Source organism: Sus scrofa, chromosome 5 (assembly GCF_000003025.6).
Source record: "Sus scrofa isolate TJ Tabasco breed Duroc chromosome 5, Sscrofa11.1, whole genome shotgun sequence".
Lineage (NCBI taxonomy): Eukaryota > Metazoa > Chordata > Mammalia > Artiodactyla > Suidae > Sus > Sus scrofa.
The window spans coordinates 100,681,286-100,696,090 of NC_010447.5; the positions used below are offsets into that span (position 1 = coordinate 100,681,286).

Sequence of the window (14,805 nt, forward strand, 5' to 3'; positions counted from 1 at the left end):
TCAGGTCCTTGAAGCAAAGCTCTTTGATGCAACACCCTATAGTCACCACTTTGCAACCGTGCTTCAGAATCCCAGCACATAGTCAAGGAGACAACACTGATAATTATACCCGTCAGCAAACTGTGAACACGTGGTGTGTAAATTCTTTACCAAGGCAACTCGACACCTTCTCTCTCTGGGGCTCAACCCCCGCTGCTCATGTGCTCTTTACACACACAGACCTTCCATTCACTGCAGTGGGACTTCTCAGTGTGTAAAGGGAGTGGTTTTCCAGTCTGCAGACTGAAACAGTATACGAATAAAGTCCATGACTTTCCGATAAATCACCAGGGCCAGGGTTAAGGGCATCTTGGGTCTTACAGCTTTTCCAGAGGTGAACACATCCCTCTTTAGACTCGTTCAAACTGCATCAGTTCAAGGTCGTCGCCACTTAATGGAAACCTACACACTGCTCCCCATCCTGACCTGCTCCACATCTGTATTGCTGGGTAGTCTAAATGAGAATTCCAGTTACGTGCAAATTCAGCCTCTGTTCTCCTCTTAAAAATGGCAAGTTATTATACCATATTCATACTCTCTTCAGGTTCTAGAAGCAACCGGCTTTTTATTTCCTGTTTCCATGCATTTTATTATGCATTAATGGAGTGGGGCAATTTCAGCACAACTTTTAGTTGGTTAGAAGCAAGGATAGCGAACTCTAGTACCGTATTTTTTCTTTAAGTCTTGCTGTGTCTAATTCTAACAGAATACAATACCTGTTTATTCCACACAATATATATTATCAAAGTGCATTTGTTACAACCTTAGGTCTTTTCTTACCAAGTATTATGAATCTGGGAAGAGATTACTAGCAAAGGACCTGGCTTCATGAACTGGTCCTCATATGATATTTATATGTAACCCTGCTCTCAGTACTTTTTGTTAAGTTTTATATTTTTGATTGATAAACTCCGGAGAAATCTAAATGCTTTTTACCTACAGTAATGTGCTATCATAGAAGTCTATTTGACACTTTAAAGCTTAGGGCTTACAAAACTAAATTATATATATGTGTGTATATATATAGATCACACAAAAATATACGTGATAAAATTTAGATCAGTTTCCCCCAATATAAACTGGATATTTTTGGCAATCAAAGATCCAAAATTAGGCATATGGAAACCAGTGATATTAATATTGTGAATGAAAAGATGCTGCTGCTCCTAGGGTAAAAGTGTACATACTTCATCATACACATTCATGAAGGTAAACGGACAATGATATAGCATCTTTCAGCAAGTATCATTCACTGGGATACGATTGGTTAGTCACCTATACTGATCATAACTTTTGACATGGTGAATCTAGGCATATAAATCTGATTTTACATTATGGAATTAACAGGAAGCAGTAATTATTTGGGCACATAAACACCTTAGCCACACAAATGCACTGAAAAAAAGAATATCCAGTTGAAACATTCTAGATAGATCATTAAAACTGAGGCAAATATTTCCATATTCTCTTTGATTCTCCAAGAGACAATAAGTTTCACATTTTAGAAAGTCCCTCAAATTAGAAATTCACAAAGCTCAGTTTAGGAACTGCTTTCTTGAATACAACCAACTGGAACATTCTGCCCTGTCAGGTGGTATTATTGTCAATGCCAGGCTCTGCCTACTCTTCCTAGTCTATCACTCCGCAGAGGACAAACAGCCAGGAAAGCAGGAGGTGTACCATTTTCAGCAGTGCCCTGCTGTGGTAACAGATTCCCATCCTTGAATACATATCATTTTTTACTAGAGAGAACCGGGGGGGAGGGCAAGGGTAAGGACCCTGAATGTTATGTAAAATAGGTTTACAAAAAAAAAAAAAAAGATAAGCATGACTAAAGGGAATGAGTGGAGAATACATGAGTATTATTCAGTTTGAAAGAGTCCTCATTTTTATAAGAAAAATTTAAGAAAACATATATTTTAGTTATCATTTAACAGAAACTACTAAAGCTATTCAGGCTATGCCACAGATTCTCATAAAGGGAAATCACTGCAGCCTCTAATGAGAAAATGGTCATTTCAACACATCCCAGTACATTGTATAAATTTGGAGCTTAAGATATGTTTCCATTAATACTAAATTATCATGTTCTCACGTCAATATAAATTCTGTCATGGCATTACAGAAGCAATTATCAAGTGAGCAGATAATTTATATTTGTGTTTTCTAGAAGTCTTTGTATTTAATGCTTCATTTACATCACTTTCAAGTGCCAATAAATGTATGCCAAGTCCTTCGTCCAAGTGAAGGGGCACTCCATCACACCTAAGGCATCTCAGGACACTTTACACGTCACACTTGTCCTACATACAAATGACCAGCCAAATGGCCAATTTTCTTCAGTAACTAGTTGTTGAAACGTAAGCCTGCCCTTAAAGTTTTAATCGAAAGTAGTCATCCCCAAGTTTTAGGCACCTTGTGTTCTCTAAAGGTTCACTGAAGCCAGAGGGAAGGAAAAGAAAAAAGCAATGACCGCAACTTATATTGATGCTCTTTATTATTAATGATCAGATCAGAACCCCTGACAGGTCCTAAATCATACTAAAATGAGGACATATCAGGTTGCTCTTGCATGGATCTCAATCTTTAATGTCAGAAACAAATGAGATAGTGAAAGAGGAAAAATCTGTTGTGACTCTTCATCAGTGATCCTGGTGAATTTTAGGTCTTCCCCTTGGTCAGGTTGGTGGCCAGACTTTTCTAAGCTCTTTCCTACTGTGATTTTAAAGGCAAGTACACAGAGCAAAATTCAGTAGAAAAATACCCGAACCTTTTCATTGAGGCATTTACATTTCGATTCTGTTGCCATTTGAAATAGAACATCCACAGGGAGATAATGAGCTTAAATTACAATTGACTTTGGAAAGAATAACAGATTTTGTGCTTCCTCAATCATGTAATCAATAGGGAATTCTCTAGTTATGTGAACTACCACTATCTCTTAAGACAATGCTAAGATCTAAATGCAAAATCTATCATTCAGGAGGGTTTTAAAGAATTCAGGGCTATCTCTGAAGAACTTGGCTCCAGATGGATTACCCCAATTTACAACTGCGGGTTTCAGCCGTGACGAACTGATCTGATCTCAGTTCATTTGACTCGGCTGTGCCCATAGGACTCTGAGACATTGGAGTACTTTGTCTGCATTATTTTTTAACATCAGTAGATATTTGTGGATGTGCGAATAATGCCTGAACGTCTCATCTTTTTGCTAGTTTATGTTTATCACCACACACAGCCTATTAGTAAGACCAGCTTTAGCAGCAGCATGAAGTAGAGATCAAAGGTCTGACGATTCAGGGAGGCCAATGTAAAGCAAAATCTCCCAAAATATGGGGTAGTCCTACCCATCTCATTCCTTTCTAGATCATAAAATCCATCAGAAAGCGCTACAACTGCCTTGTGGACTGAAGTGTCCCTGGCAACTGGGATAATACCAGCACGATGGAAGCACTCAGTCAGTATTTGTTGAATGAATGAACAATTGAATAGGTGGATAGACAGATAACTGAATTCTGCCTTTTGATAACTGGAAAAAATTCAGCAATTGATGTTATACTAATTGGCACTACAGTTTCTACACAGAACCAGAATTGACTCTTCATAAATATTTTTTAGAGAAGTGAATCAATGACTTTGAAGTCTTTAAGGGTTTGGGAAAATTTAGACAGGAGTAAAGTTTGAGGATTCAGACAATGAATAAACAAATGAATGAATGAATAAAACTCAACCTTTCTAGTTATCTCTGAATTATGTGACAAGGATGGACTAAACATGCAATTCCACTTTTAAATTTAGTAAAATATAATGTTTTCATTTAAAAGAAAATTCACATCATCAAGCATATTATTCGTGCCCTTTTCAACATTAACAACTTTTCTTTAAGGCTTTCATTATCATTGGAAACACCATCTCTAAATCTTTTCCTGCCTTCAAAAGATCACTTCTACTTTTTTTTTTTTTTTTGCCTTTTCTAGGCCGCACCCATGGCATATGGATGTTCCCAGGCTAGGGGTCTCATCGGAGCTGTAGCCACCTCCTACGCTAGAACCACAGCAACGCAGGATCCAAGCCTTGTCTGCGACCTACACCACAGCTCACAGCAACGCTGGATCCTTAACCCACTGAGCAAGGCCAAGGATCGAACCCACCACCTCATGGTTCCTAGTCGGATTTGTTAGCCACTGAGCCACGACAGGAACTCCCACTTCTCCTTTCTTATTTGATTCCTAGAATGTACCTGAGCTAATAATTAATCATGTTGCAATTAAGAATTTTCCATGTGTTCATTCATCAAACAAATATTTAATGCATACCTAGCACATACTAGGTTATGGAAATACAATGGCAAAAAAAGACATACGGTGCCCCCATGGGGATTGCTATGAGGAACTCCTCAAAGCTGATTCTAGCAATAACTACAGTTTACTGTCTATTGGGTCCCTTTTCAGAGCTGACAGAAGAAATGAAATCCCTTACCCCATGGAAATCATGAAAGGCTCTCTGCACATATTTATGTGAGCTTGCTTTTCTAAATACACCACTCAAAAATGCTGCTCAGTTTATCCATACACAATAGTTATACACCAGTGAGGTAAGTACTAATTTATTCCTAACCAACACTTATTTAGCTATTACTAGGTTCTACTGTGCTCAGCACATTCATAGACTATCTCACTGAATCCTTTCAACAACTCTAGTAGGTTCTATTTTATAGACAAGAAAACTGAAGCACAGATATGTGACTTGCCCATGGTCACACAGCAGACGGAACTGGGATTTGAACCCATGCAGTATAACAGGAGTTCGTGTGTCTTATCATTATCTGTGGCTTGGGGGGACACCATTACATTAAAATAAATGTCATTAAAATGGGTCACTGTATATAAAAGTACTTTGAAATTGTAAAGTAGTATACAATAAGATATTAGTAAAATATTACAATCAACAGAACACATCAGTGGAAGAAAGAGAGTGAAAACTCAATTTTATGTTACAGCTAACTCTGATGAGGATGTTTCAAGCCAGAGAAATGGATAAAGGACAGATCCAGAAAGTTTATGGCATGTGATAAATATTGCAATGACTTTTCAGAAGTATCAATTGTTAGACACTGTGTCTATTTGGTGCTACAAAAAAAAATGAACAAAACAAAATCCCTTGCTATAAGGGCTTATAATAAACACACAGTGTGGAGATGAATCAAGGATATTTCACATTTGGGGGAAGGACTGGGTGGTAGTACTATTTTCTCACCATTGCATGTGATCTTGTCTTTCTAATTGTTTTTCATTATTTTTCTGAAAGAGCTGCAAAATTGTGCAGTGGTTCAACCTGACCAAAGTGGTATTATGCTGCTGGGAAGTAAAAGTACTAGATACCAGACTGGAAGTATTGTCTTCATTATCAAATTATGTTTAAGTTCTTTTAAAGTATGAGTATAGAGGGACTTCTGGTACTGGAAACACCTGAATATTTGGCTTTTTAAGTTCCTTGTGTTTTTCCATTCAAGCCCACATGGTGAGGCCATGTTATTGATGGGTTAGGTTCTAAAACCAATATGAAAGGCAAAAACTGAGATTGGCCTAACACTGCTATCACAGTCAGGGAAGACCGGCGTCCACACTTCTAGACGCCAGCAAGAACTGACGCCTGTGGGGACCGTAAACTCATGCCTCCATCTCCTTCACTAACAGAGGAATCACACTGCTTATTTAGAAATTGTCTCTCTGCCTCAGCCCAGCTCGATGGGTGTGTGATGCAACTTACATGCTGGTTCACACTTGTGGAAACAAGGAGTCTTCTTAAGAAAACTCTTTACTGCCTCATCATACTTTCCTACTAAGAGGATATGAACCCTTCAGAGAATTAACATATTTTGGAAAGGTTAGCTTTATCTGTAATACAACAGTAAGGAAACTCATAAGCCTTTTGTTCAAAGTCATACTTAACTTCAGCTTCCCTTTTGACACCTTTATTTTTACCGATAATAGTACCTTTCTCTGCACAAATACACTGATCTTTCTAATTTGTCATTCACATCAATTCGTAGCCACTTTAGGTTTTCCTTTGACAAAGTCTCTTGGAAACCATCTTCTCTTATGCATTGTTGTTAATCCTACCTGTGAATAGAACCTTAGTACTTCTGCTAGGACTTTCGTGAGCTTTTAAAAACTGTTTTCCCAATTAGTATGTCTCCCCACATGTATCTCCCTATATACTGATGCTTGATAACTCCCCCAAAGCTATTACTTTGATCAAAATCCTCCGTGGGGTTCCCCATCAAAACAATTTTTAAATTTCGAGTTGAGACCCTGAACCAAAACACTAAAATGATTTTGGAGAAGAACATTATCTGGCCCTCCCATCAACAAGAGCAAAACAGGTAACATGAAACATGATGGTATTGAAATTTGGTACATGGACTGTGAAACAGGAGTCATGGGGTTCCATGACATTGAAAAATGTTGCCAGTTTTTCTTCAAGATGAGACTGCAGTGTTCTTTGGTGAAGATATTGGACTGTATCAGATAATGACCCATCAATTCCAAAATATTTTGCTTGGGGTGGGGGGGTGTGTGTTTGTGTGTGTGTGAGAGAGAAAGAGAGAGAGTGTTCAGGGCTAGGCTAACAAGCTTACATTAGGCACAAGTATGATTTGAGATATGTATTTCTGGACTATATAGCACTACTTTTTTAGCCTTGCTCTATCTTGCCATCCAAGTTGACTACTATCTATTCCTGAAAACTCCCAAACTTTTCTTCCCCTGAGCTTTTGGTTATTTCTGAAATGGCTCTTTCCTTCCCCTAAAAACAACAACAACACAACAACAAAAACCGAAAACACAAAACCCTCAACTTTTAAGCCCCATTTCAGACAGTCCTTCCTCCAAGAAGTTTTTCTCTAATTTTTACAGGCCTGATGTTATCTACTCCATCGTCAGATCCCATTGTGGTATTGGTACCTCCTTAGCTCTTTTTTAGCTTGTAACAGTGTACCCATTTGAGCCTTTATCGTATTAATTTCCCCTGTGGTTAGTAATTACATATGGAGTGGGTGCTTAATATTTCTTAACACTTCTGACCTTTCATTTGTCAACTTCACAGAATAGTTTCTGGATTATTTTGAGATCTATCTCAATTCTCAGTGCTCACCCACGGAATTGAAAACTCAACCACCAGATACTTTTAAAGGGAAAAATTCCTTAATTTCACAGTATTTTGATTTTAAAAAAGAACATAAAGATGAAAGTGGTAATCTTTATCACTGATTCCTGGGTTTTTATGACCTGAATTTTCTACTCGGGATGAATGCGGGGGTTGATGGAAACCTTTTAGACGACCGCCACAACCACCACCCCCACGCGCATCTGACAATGACTTACTGCTGGTTTGTCCCCACATGTTTGGTTGCCTATTCCTAGGAGAAATGGTGAAGGTTCAAACTGGACTTCAAGTCAGCAGCCAGTCAAGCAAGATGGACACCGTAACACTACATTCAGATGGACTCCAGTCCTGTATTAGTGGCCTGGCTATGACTGCTCTCCAACAGAACACAGAAAGCCTACTCTTCATAAGTCCTCCTCCACCCTCAGCCTCCAAACCACTGCATCAGGCATCAGAAGACTAATTACAACTCTCCCAAGTACTTTATTTTTTTTCTTTTTAGGGCCACACCCACGGTATGTGGAGGTTCCCAGGCTAGGGGTCTAACCGGAACTACAGCTGCCTGCCTACACCACAGCCATAGCAACATCAGATCCAAGCCGCATATGCAACCTACACCATAGCTCAGGGCAACGCCAGATCCTTAACCCACTGAGTGAGGCCAGGGATTGAACCCACAGCCTCATGGTTCCTAGTCGGATTCGTTTCCGCTGTGCCAAATACTTTAGCTTATACAGAAAAATAAAAGTTAATTGAAATCAAAACATTTCACTAGCTTTAGTCACATATTGTATTCCTTCTGTTGCCAACATGAAGTTGTATCTGAATATGACATTTATATAGCAAACATGTTGCACATTTAATTTAAACATAATATTAATTTTGTTCTTCCTACCCCAGCCTAGAGATAAAAAACACAACATCCTAAAGGCAAAGTCCCGCATATAGACTAAGAACTGCACCTTCTTTTTTCATTCTTTAAGTCAGAATGATTACAAACAGAATTTCAAGAAATATCCCCCATGAATACAACAGAGTTTCAAAGAGTTTAATTGCGACCTATCCAATAAATCTTGCTTCCTGTGGGCTCCTGTTCATTAACTGCATGGTTCTGTCTAAAGGAGCTGTAAGAGTGAGAATCTGGCTGGCTGCCACCGGAGACCCACACAGCCTCTATACCTGAATTTTTGTAACACAATTATCCAGCATCTGGTCTTCGCCTTTGCAGATCCAGGCTCATTTGCTTTTTTTTTCTAGGAACCCAGGAACAGTCATAGCGAGCACCTGTTTTCTCAGAATAATTACTAACAGCATGCTCTTTAACTCAGAAGCGGCCCAATTTAGAATTATGTTGTTAGCTTACCTAGAAATGATAAAGCGCCAGAATGATGGTTCTTATTATCCTTCAATTCACAGGATGATTGGGGGGGTTCCATTCTGCTGCAAGGAACCAAAACAAGACCCAGCAGAGCTTGAGTAAAAAAGAGAATTCACTGCTACCAAAGCAGGCCAGATCCAGGGTCTCTGTGTTGACAGACCCCTCGCCTCTTCTTACATCTTGGTCATCCTCAGCTCAGCTCTACTTGTGTCTTCCCTTTGTGTTTGGGGGCTTTGTTCTCCCTGCCAGTCAGTTTCTCTCCCTTGTCTGTTCCTCTTCTAGTCCTTGCAGTACTAGGAATATATCCTTATAGCCTTTTAATCTCAAAAGAAAACTAGATTCTTATAGTCTATAGCATGCAGGCAGACTCTGAATGGCCCTGTTTGGCTCTGGTGCTCACCTCCTGATGCAAATCACTATGGGAAAAGATGGCATAGCTGGCTGGCCTGGGTCATACCCTCATGCCTACTGAGTGCCATTTGTTGGCTCCAGGGAATCCAGGAAGAGTCGTCACTGACCGTTCTACTACAAGGCAAGCTAGGAAAAGAACCACAAAATGGGCACAGATATCAAAAGGAGGTTCAATTTCAGGTGAGATAACACAGTACACAAAGAAATTAGAAAAATCTTCTTCAAAGAGACACCAGTTCAAATGGATGGAATAATGTGAGTGGGATTCGATAGGTCTGGAAGGAGCCTGGAATAGCTTTGAGACAGACATTGACTGCAGGAGCACTACCCCGAATCTTGGCTTAAGACAAAAATCATGTGTTAGTCCTTAAGTCTGGAGCCCACCAATTTAGGCTGGGTTCAGACAGGCAATTCTTGTGGGTTTGGCTGGCTGGGCTTCCCTGTGTCTTCATGATCCCTTGCAGAGCCACTCAGCAGCATAGCTTCTAGGTTGGCTGACTCCCGGCTGAAGTGTCATGGTGTCTTTTCCTCCAGCAGGATAGTCTGGGCTTGTTCTCATGCAAAGGGAAGGAATTCAAGAGAGAGCGAAAGTCCACATAGCCTTTTGAGAGTTAGATTCGAAATGACACAGCGTCACCTCCACCACGTTCTATTGACTAAAGCAAGTCACAAGGCCAGCCCAAGTTCAAGGATTGGGAGTAAAGTTTCTATCTTTTGAAAGGACAAGTTCATTGCACAGGGCATGTATACACAGAGGGAAAGAAAAATGACGCATTTTTGCAGTCAATCCACAAAAGTTCTTTTACTGAAATAAGGTGATTGGGAAAGCATCTTAGGTGAGCACTCCCCATGTTCCAAGCATTGTTCTAAGAGTGCCACACGTGTTCCCACATTTTAATCCCTGCAACAGCTTTCATTTCAGAGAAATATACTGCCTGCATATGGAAGTCTAGAGGTGGGTGATTATTAGAAAAGGAAAGATCTGAGTCCAAAGTCAGGCATTCCCTGAAATCTGGGTTGCTGTCCCTCATCAGAAGCCAGACTACTCTGCGTAGTTGCTGCTTGGCTTCCCAGGGGCCTGTGTAGAATGTGACAGCTAATAGGATGATGTACTAGCTACAGAGTTCTCCAGAGAAACAGAATCAACCGTATATATAGAGATATAAGTAAGAGGAGCTTTATTATAGGAATTGCCTCCTGTGACTATGGTGTCTGAGAAGTCCCGTGATCGCCATCTGCAAGCTGGAGAACCAGGAGTGCCTACGTCAGACGGGCAGGAGATGGATGTCCCAACTCAAGCAGTGAGAAACTCACCCTTCCTCTGCCTCCGTGTTCTACTACGGTCCTTAAAGCATTGAAGGAATGCCCACTTGCACAGGTGAGGGTGATTTTTACTCAGTCTTCTGATTCAAATGCTAATCCCTTCCAGAAACACGCTCACAGACACACAGGTCTCTGGGCATTTCTTAGCACAGGCGAGTTGACACATAAAATTAGCCATCACAGGGGTTTCAATCTTTTCCTCTCAACAGGATGCCATCTACTGAGGCAGTTATAACAGGATGGTGAGAGAATTTGTTTTTCTATTGGCTGGAATTATGGCTAAGGCCCAAAGCTGAAACCAGAATTTACCATATATTCCCATAATCTAAAGAAAGCCTTGGCCTTTCTAAGAGGTAGAATAATTAGCCCACTTACTTCAAGCCCTGTGCTGCCACCAAACATCACGATAGAAGAGGAGCGGGTAGTGCGGGGGATGCAGTTTTTGGAGAAAAAGCTTTTCATCTCCACGTCCACTCGCACCCAGGCCAAGCCATGTGAGCGAGGGGAGCTTCAAGACAATCTCTCATAAAGGTGTAGAGGTGACGTTAAGAAAAAAAAAATCACTAGAAACTCACTCCCCAGCTGAAAGATTTCTGCAGAAATCTTGTTTTCCCCCATGTTGCCATTGCTTCTGGAGCTGAGTGCCGTGAGAGGGTTCTCAGGAGAACTTTGAGTGTGTCCCTTGAGCTGCGGGAACAGACATGAACAGAGAGACTGAAAAAAGGAGGCCCCCCAGCAAGGTTTGTGCCATTGGGGCTTGAAGGGAACAAGAGAACATGACGCTTGGGACAAAGACGGGCGATCTCCACCTCATTCCAGTTCCCTGTGGCCCTCAGGGTTCCCAGATGAGGGCCTCGCAAGGGCACCGTGTCCACGTGATGACACAGAGAACTTCGAGGAAGGGGCTTGGATGGCTTGAATGTTACATCAATGTCCAGTTACCTTACAAGCTTCTAAATGCTTCTTCTCACTGAGTTTGCCTCTGACCCATAGCAAACGTCATGGGCCAGAAAGCATCTACCACACTTACGGCAACACAGCTTATGTACATACACTCTGGAGAAGAACTGGATCAAACAAAAAGATGGATGTTTTCAATAGAATCAGATTGAATTTCAATAAAACGAGCTACCACAAAGTTGTGGAATCTGTCCATGATGTTGCCACAAAGGATTGCAAGAGGGGTGGGTATTCAGCCTAACGCGGCTGGGGCGGGGGTGGGGAAGATTCCAAACAAAAACCCCCTCAAGGTGTAGAGATGTTCAATAAACCAATTAACCTACCATAGTCCCGTTCCATCCTAATTTTAAACATTTCTTTTGTGAGTGCTTCCATTTGAATCAAGTCCAAGCCTGACAAAAGACTGGTTTGAAAGCTGAATCAATCAGGGAACAATGTGACCGAACAAGGGGCTCCCTGCGCAGAAGCTCACAGACCCCAATACTATGGCATTGCTGCTTGACGAGGTCAACCTGTCAGAAGGCAACAGGTGCGGCTCTAACCTGTCTTCAGGCTCAGGGATGCGGCCGAGCGTGTTGTGCGTGAGCAGAGGAAGCGCTGGAGGCACGTTTCAATTGGCGGACTTGAGAACGGGGCGTGGTCTTCCGAGGGTTCCTGCCTTCAAGTTCAGGCCACCGCCTGGCTTCGAGCTCCCGCAAGCGTCGGTTCGGGTCCGGTGTGAAGTCCGTGTGTTTTCCTCCGCTCAACCTCGGGCCGCGTGACTGGCAGGTTTGTTCCGTTCTTGCTGAAACACCTGTCCGTACCGTGTCAGAAACAGGGCAGGGCCCGTCTGGTGCTGGTTCTGCAGTTACACCTGCCAGCTGTGATGCAATTTCTTTTGCGCCGAGAGTTCTGCTCCCGTGGGTGAAATGCATCGGATTTAAGCGAACTAGGTCAAAATGGAGTCACAGCGGCCGAAGCCAACTGAGTTATTTTGAAACGTCCAATACAGGTTTCGTGAGCTAAAGAATTGCAAAGGGCCATGGAAAGACGTCTCTGAACGGAAGGAAATCCAGTGGAGACAAGGCCCGCTGGGGCATCCCTGTTACCCCCGCCCGAAGACTCCTTCGAAGGAGACTTGGAGTGACTGGGCCAGACTCTAAGCCGTCGAGAGTGTGTCCAGAGGGATGCTGCCGAAGGCTCTGCCAGGATAAGAGGAGCCTAAGACCCGTTGCTGGACTGCAGACCACGTCTCATGCTAAGACGCCTCCTTCCAGAGCTCTCATCAAAGGGTACGTTACCTCCTTTTCTCCTCCTCCTTTGCGTGACGGACCTATCCTGTGGGGTGTGCCCTAAAGGGAGGGATTCGTGAATTGAATATTCGCTGCTCTTTGTGTATCTCCAATCTCGTGATTCTTACCTAGGCTTACTGCTGGGTCCAGTGATACAGCCCTGGATCATATCGTTGTTTATAACAAAAAATACAGGCAGCTCTCCGTATCCTCTGGTTCGGCATCCAGGTAGTCAAGCACCTTTCGATAGAAAATATTGAGGGGGGGGGAATTTCATAAAGTTCCAAAAGGCAAAACATAAGTTTGCCGCATGCCTGCAACTATTTACATAATATTTAAATTGTAATGGGTATTAAAAGTAGTCTATAGATGATTTAAAGTATTTAGAAGGACGTGCTGCATAGATTATATGCAAATACTACACCACTGTATATGATACTTGAGCATCCTTGGGTTTTGGTATCCCTGGGCGTCCTGGCATAAAGGAAAGACTGTCTTTGGTTTCTCACCCCTTTCCTGGCACAAAGATCCTAAAACTCTTGGAATTTCTATGATGAGAACAATAAAAGTGCCCTTAGTTTTGTTAATGAAATGACTTTTGGGAAGTCTCCAGGTCTTTTTTTAACTTTTTGTTTAATTGAGGTATATAGTTGATTTCCCATATTTCTTTTCCATAGGTTATTACGAGATATTGTCCTTGTTGTTTATTTTATATATAGTGGAGTGTATTAATACCAGATTCCCGGTTTCCCCTTTGGTTTCTATGTTCATGGTCTGTTTCTGTTTTGTAAACGAGTTTATTTGTGTCTTTTTTAGATTCCAGATATAAGTGATATCACATGATATTTGTCTTTTCTGACTTACTTCACTTGGTGTGATAGTCTCTAGGCCCATTCATGTTGCTTCAAATGGCATTCTTTCATCCTTTTTCATGGCTGGGTAATATTCCATCACCCCCCCCACACACACACATCTTCTTCATCCACTCACCTGTCGATGGATATTCAGGTTGCTTCCATGTCTTAGCTGTTGTAAATGGTATGCTGTGAACAGTGTGGTGCATGTATCTTTTTTAATTAGAGTTTTCATCTTTTCTGGATATATTCCCAAGAGTGGGATTGCTGGATCAGACGGTAACTCTACTTTTTAGGTTTCTGAAGAACCCCATATTATTATCCATAGTGGCTGCACAAATTTCCATTTCCACTGACAGTGTAGGAGGGTTCCCTTTTCTCCACACCCTCCCCAGCATTTATTGTTTGTAGACTTTTTGATGATGGCCATTCTGGATGATAGAAGGTGGTACCTCATTGTGGTTTGGATTTGCATTTTTCTCATAATTGGTGATGGAAGCCCCCAGGTCTTTATGCTTAAAGGAAATTGAATCATAGTTGACTGTGTGTGTGTGTGTGAGCGTGTGTGTGTGTGAGAGAGAGAAGCCTTGCTTTATGAGAATTGAGAAAGGATCCACAATTAGTAACAGTTACAGTGAAGTTGTATATAGGGGTAAATTCTGCTTTTGAGGAGCTTGAAGCTTGTACTGAAGGGAGATGCAAAATGAAGCTTTAAAAAAATACAAAGAAAAATAGGTTAAAAACTGAATATTTATTTAGAATAAGTATAAAAATCACAAGAAATTATAAATTTTCACAACTTGACAAATACTATAAAATCCAGATGTTATGTAAATTTATTAATGCCCTGAAAATGTCCTATTATTTATAACTTTCTCTGTCCTTTTTCTTCTCTCTCTTTTTTCTTTTTGCACTCGAGTCTTTGAATGGCCTCTTGATGCAACATTGATTTTAAAATATTTTCCATGAGAAGAACAGAACGATAACTCAGCAGTTTCCTCCAAACTGGTTGATTGATTAAACTTTTCTTTTAATTCTTAGTCATTTAGGAGAGTTTCTTACAACTTCATAACTTGATATTTGGAACACCAAATTAATTTTTTAGGAGCATGGTTACATTTAGAAAACCTTCCATCATTAATAAGTCATAAATTGTTAGAATGTTTTTTTCTCAGTGAATCTTAATATTCCATTTGAAATGACAGTAGTCTTTTAAAAAATTAATAGAAAGATACCTCAGTTAAATAGTCTGGAGACCAGCACTGAGAGGTCTCATGCTTCCCGAGGAGGTAGCAGAGTACAAAGGGAGAGATGACACACCCCTCTTTGTTCCTGGCAAGAATGCAGCCAATGGAGTGAGTGTCCGCCAGGGACTCTCTTGACCACAGTCCCCCAGCTTTCT

The 14,805-nt window shown here is 41.1% G+C and overlaps 2 protein-coding genes across 6 annotated transcripts in view; both read left to right on the plus strand.

Annotated features, from left to right (window-relative positions):
* Positions 1–5,424, plus strand: part of LIN7A (lin-7 homolog A, crumbs cell polarity complex component) — a 153,080-nt gene extending 147,656 nt beyond the window's left edge. For all 5 annotated transcript variants that reach the window (XR_002344352.1, XM_021093058.1, XM_021093063.1 and 2 more), the window contains one exon: positions 5–5,424. The gene's annotated coding sequence lies outside the window, so the exon portion shown is untranslated. The remainder of the gene's footprint in view (positions 1–4) is intronic.
* LOC110260827 overlaps positions 11,528–14,805 on the plus strand; it is a 139,591-nt gene continuing 136,313 nt past the window's right edge. Inside the window, exon 1 of the transcript XR_002344358.1 lies at positions 11,528–12,549. The gene's annotated coding sequence lies outside the window, so the exon portion shown is untranslated. The remainder of the gene's footprint in view (positions 12,550–14,805) is intronic.